Source organism: Notamacropus eugenii, chromosome 2 (assembly GCF_028372415.1).
Source record: "Notamacropus eugenii isolate mMacEug1 chromosome 2, mMacEug1.pri_v2, whole genome shotgun sequence".
Classification (NCBI taxonomy): domain Eukaryota; kingdom Metazoa; phylum Chordata; class Mammalia; order Diprotodontia; family Macropodidae; genus Notamacropus; species Notamacropus eugenii.
The window spans coordinates 527,366,657-527,372,704 of NC_092873.1; positions in this window are offsets into that span (position 1 = coordinate 527,366,657).

The window sequence follows — 6,048 nt, forward strand, 5'->3', positions numbered from 1 at the left end:
TTGGAATTATTTGGAAATCAGAATGAATATATTCATCCAAAAGCAATCCTCAGAAATTCTAGCCAATTAGATGTCTTTGCTTCATCAGTTACTGGCAACCAAATGGGAGTTTTTCTTTTTCTCTCTACAATACATGCAATTCTCTCTTAAGGCTTTACAGTACCCTTCCTTTCTCTGCTTGCTTACCTTGTCACCTTATCACCTACTTAGCAAGGAGTACCAGCTGAACCCTTCCAGCATTCATGAATGGAATGTGTCCTTCCATGAGATTCCGCCCCCGATCTTTAGATGATCCTGTGGGAAAACTGAGATTCATCTATTCATTCACCCAAAAAGCATTTATTAAGCATCAAGAGAGTGCCTGACTCTATGCTAGGTACTGAGGATTCAAGGATGAAAAACAGTAGTGTCTCTAGGTTCAAAGAGTTAATCTTTTATTATAAGAGGGTCTAGACCCGGAGTCAGTCATTCAACAGGCACCTAGGTGGTACAAGGGATAGAACACTGGGTCTGGAGTCAGAAGACCTGGGTTCAAATCTAGCCTCAGATACCCTGTGTGACCCTGGTCATGTCACTTAATTCTGTTTGGCTCAGTTTCCTTATCTGTAAAATGAACTGGAGAAAGAAATGGCAAACCATTCCATTATCTTTGTCAAATGGGATCATGACAAGTCAGACATGACTGAACAACAAAGTGGAAAGCACTTATTATGTGCCAGGTATGTGATGAGGTACAACGAAAGGCCAAAAGTCCCTATCTTTTGAGAGCCCCTGCTCTCAAGGAGCTCATATGAAGATAAGCAAATGCAAAAAAAAAAAAATAAAGGTATGGGGTAGAGGGGAGTTAGGAGATTAATCACTGATAACCAAGGGAATCAGGAAAACCCTGGAATGGAGTCAGCACTTAAGCTGATTTTGGAAGGAGTCAGAAATGAGAATGGAGCACGTTCCAGGAGTGGAGGAGTGCCAGGACATGCCATGAGTCCTAGGAGTAAAGGTACTGAGCACAGGGAACATCAAGGAAGCCAGAGTGCTAGAAATGTAAAGAGAGTGAGGAATAATAACGTAAAATCAGTCTGGAAAGGGAGATTGAGGCAATAGAGAAGGATGTTAAATGCCAAACAAAGGAGTCATCTGGGGTCATATTCCATTATTCCAGAAACAAGAAGGAGTCACTCAAGCTTCTTGAGCAGTGTGATATGACCAGATCTTACAGCCTTAGAGAGTTGAATGAAATACCCAAAAGTGAGATGATGACTTAACCCATGCAAGTATGTCAGGTGTAAGACTCGAGCCCGTCTTTCTGATTCTATTATGCCAGGTTCCCTCTAAAAAAAAAATACCAATTTCCCCCAAATCCAAAAATTGTGGAACTCTATTAATTCCTGCATTTAGAAAAATATGCTGGAATCTTCCCCTAGAAAGTGCTTTGAGGTTTTTACAGATGAGAACTCATTCATGGCAATAATCATCAGGCCCCAGGTTTGTGTGAAGTAAACCCTGAATTTACTCACTCATGACTGGGAGGTGATGACTGTAATCACTTCCTCAGTACTCTAGAAAAAGCAGAAATTTAGGAAAAGGTAAATCAGAGAGTAGCAGCATACTAAAATCAACATCCTCCAAGCATTTCCTAGGATTGTTCATGATATTTGGGTGTCCCAAGTGCTTTACAGGGAAATGAGCAGAGTTTGGGGTTATTTTAAAAAGAGCTGTGAATTAGGTCTGGATTTTGTTACCTGAGAATAATAAAAGCTAGCATGTCTATAGTTCCTTAAGACATATAAAGCTCTTTCTCCACCATAACCTCATGAACTAGGCAGTAGGAGTATCATTACCCTCATTTTACAGTTCAGAACACTGAGGCTAAGATAAGTAAAGTGACTCTACTCAGTGTCACAAAACTTATCATTGATAGAGCTGGGATGCACACCTACACCACACCAAGCCTACCTCCCTTTCTTCTTGTGTGAGCTCACCTCCCTATGCCTCAGTTTCCTCCTTTGTAAAATGAGGGAGTTGACCAGAAGATCTATAGTCCCTTTGCCATCTCTAAACTCCATGCTCTGCTAAAGGTTCCCTAGACAATACATATATTTTCAGCTAGAGCAAAACTAACCACACAGCATTACTACCGTTCAAACTATCCTCTCATCCAGACTTTGTAATTAATTTGTTCGAAAATAAACAAATCAGTCTAAATGTTTTATTTCAGCACAGAGAGGATATAAATCTGAATTTCATCTCTTCTCTTTCATTCTATATGTACATAATAACAATTTCTCATGTATTCTGTTAATTCTCAATGCATCATCATTATAAACTCCTTTCAGTAACCCAACCAATTACTGGTGTCAATCCACAATACTTCGCCAAGTCCAAAGCCAGATTCCTTCGTTTCCTTGTAAGTTGCCAGAATGATAATTGGATTCTTCTGTAGGCTGAAGATGATGTTGCTAGTCAGCATTTTAATCCTGACATGATTGAAGTTGGATAGGAAAGGAGGTGAGGGGGGGGAGAGTGATTCTCTTTATTCCAATGAAGATGGAAATGCTACTGCTGAATATTTTCTCCCCAGCAGTGTCAAGTGTGTGGCAATACACTTTCTTCAAGTACTTGAAAGTGGGAGCAGGTTTAGCTTTGTTCTCACCTAAGGGAAGAAGGAGGAAAAATGGGAGGGGGGTCCAAAAAAGCAGATTCAGGCCACAGGAAGAGAAAAATTTCCTATCCATCGGAACTGTCCAAAAAGAGGAAAGAAAGAGGCTGCTTCACAAGGTAGCTGCTTCCTCCTCCACAGAGGTCTTCAGGCAAAGAAGACTGGAGGACCACTCACTGGAGATTAGGTCAAGGGCTTTCTTATTCAGGTATGAGTTGGAACAGATGGCCCCTGAGGTCCCTTCTGACTCTGAAAATTCTGGGATTCTGTGAATTATATCTGTGACAATGCTCCAAGCAGTTTTCCCACAGGACCTGCTGCTTTGTAAGGTGTTTGAGGTCTGTTCTTGTGTTTCTACGAAAGACTTTTATTGTTGTTATCGCTAGTATTATCGATCTTGCTTTCACTTTGCACAGAAAATAGAAATCAAATGGTGAGCTTTAGCTTGGACCCCCAGTATACGACTATCTATGCCATTTTTAAATTTTATTTCTCATTTCACAAGAAAGGAACCATGAAAGGTATCTGCAAAAATGTGTCTCTCTTAAAAGTAATGAAATTCAACTATGGTGTTTCCAGGGAAAACTGCTGCCTAATGAATGCCATGTACTTCGAGTGAAGTGAGAAATGAGGACCCACAGCAACTGGGAGTCCGAGGGCATTTTCTGATCTGGGGAATGGGATTCCTCTGTTGCTCTGTCCCCCCACTCCTTGGAACAGAAGTGGGTTGGATTGTTCCCTTTCTGATCCAATATCAAGTAGCTCTATCATTTTATAAAATACTTTGTGTATAAAATGTTTATAAGAATTGTGGATGAAAATACACACAAGTATATTTTTAAAGTTTAAGTTAAATGCCTGGCCTTTTCGCCTCTGTGTGCAATTTATTCTATGATACCCTGTGAACTGCTCAGTCTGTAACGAAAGCTTTACTAGGTAGCCAGTGTTCTCAGAGAAAAGCCCATGTAGGCAGGCAGCATGGTGTGCTGTCTGCAGCATCGGACAGCCTTCGGCATCTAACTGGCTGCAGCATCTGACAGTGCTGGACCATGGTGAGATGAAGGTGTTGTACTGAGTTGTTAAAGATAATCATGAAACAACATATTTTAACGTTACTTGCCTTATAGGTTAGGATACCAATCTGTGGATATCGCTTTTTTTGGTAAATAATGGATTTTTATAAATGTTTTTCTCCATATTTCCACCCTGCCTCCTTTGACTCATGTCACAAAGTACTGATTATGCAATTCTTGACCCTGACAGATTACTGTGGGGAGGGTTTCCATTTCAGAGCAAAGTGGAATCATTCTATACCGAAGAACAAGAGGAACTGTCTGAATAAGTTGTAATTTAAATGTGATTTTTTTTCTGGAAAATAAATGAAAACTATGAGAACAGTGTATTTTGGCTGTGGAGTTTTTTTATTATAAAAAGAAACTTTGTTATGCATTTTTATGCTAACATAGAATAATAGGATGAATGGATAAGTAGCCAGACGGAAATGACAGAGACTATAGTCAGCAGCACAATGGTGCTGGATAAGGGACACTGCCCTAAATACTATAACAAAGGCAAGAAAATGCCTTATTTAGTCATCTTCCTTTGGGAGCATCCCCTAGTCATTACAACGAAGGGAAAGCTGTACTGTGAACAGGGGATGGCTCTGATCTCTTTCCATCCCATAAGGGAGAGATTTCAAGCTGAAAAGGACTTCCTAAGAAAAATTACAGCCTTTTTATTTTAACCACGAGGAAACTAAAGTCCAGAAAAATTAACTAACTTGTCTAGGAGTGGGGTACAGGAAATGCTGCTAACGAGATCAACAGTTTTAGGATAGCTATTGATAGCTTACTTGGACTATAGATTGGAAATGTTTCTATAAAGGAATCAAGAAGACTTAGTGGTTTGATATGAGATGAGGGAGGAAGGGTAGAGTCAGAGATAGCCCTCATGGTTGTGGGGAAATTGTGATACTGCACATAGAAATGGTGAGATCGGATGGAAATTGAGGGAACAGTGTCTTTTGAACTTCATTTGGGACACATTGAGTTTGAAGTATCAATGAAAGATGCTTCTGGGGTATAGTAAGGTCCCATTTAGGTATACCTAGATATGTATGAAGGTCATAGATTGAAAGTTGGTCATCTAATACAATCCCCTATTTTTACATATAGCTAAGGGAGTTTTGGAACACATCCCACTGAGCAAGCCTGGAGCAGGGAATGGGAAACATTGTTAAGAGGTTGGAGCATTGAAGTACTATCCTCATTACATATAAATGAGGAAACTGATGGCCAGAAAGATTACATGATTTGTCCAAGATTGCATTCAATAGAAGCAGCTGGATGGTGCAATGGATAGTGTGCCAGGCCTGTAATCATGAAGACCTGAGTTCAAATTCAATCTCAGACACTTACTCTAGCTGAATGACCCTGGGAAAGTCACTTAATTCTGTTTGCCTCAGTTTCCTCATCTGTAAAATGTGTGGTAGGTTAAATAGGTGTGTTGCTTTAGGCCAATTCAAAAATGGATTTTTGGAATTTAATCTGCTTGTTCATAGATTATAGCACCACAGACTTAGAGCTTGAAGGGACTTCTTAGAGGCCCAGTGTCCAAGCCCCTCATTTTTGCAAAGGAAAAAACAGAGGCCTAGAGAAATGAAATAACTTGTCCAAGTTCATGAAGCTAGTATCCAAGTCTGGATCTTCTGGTTCCAAACTGAGCATTCTTTCCATCAAGCCAGCCCTCATGTACCACCCCCAACATCTTGCAAATGAAGGAGAAGAAGCCTGGGCTGCCACAAGAAACAAAACCATAGCCTCAGGAGACAAACTCAAGATCTTTACTCTTCCTCATGTCATAATACAAGGTTGTCAGACTAGATCAGACAACAAGCTTTCATCAAGCACCCATTCTGTGCCAGGCACTGTGTGAAATAGAACCTGCCATCAGAGAGTTTACATTCTACAGAGGAGACAAGTACATATGTGGGCACTTATGACAGATGCAAAGTAAATATTCGGGTCACCCAGGCTCTAGCAGAGGTGTCATCCCACTATATCTAAACAGTCATCAAGTGCCGTAGTCTCTACCTTTATATTTTGTGGTTGTTCAGGCATGTCTAACCCTTCATGACCCCAGGGACCATAGTACACCAAGCCCTTCTATGCTCCTCTATCACTCAAAGTCTGTCCAAGCTCATGTTCGTTGCTTCCATGGCACCATCTATCTATCGCATCCTCGGCTGTTCCTTTCTCTTCTTGCCTTCAATTTTCCCAACATCGGGGTCTTTTCAGTGAGTCCCATCTTTTCATTATGTGGCCAAAGTAGTTAAGCTTCAGTTTCAGTATTTGACCTTTCAATAAATGGTCTGAATTCATTTAAGTATTTAC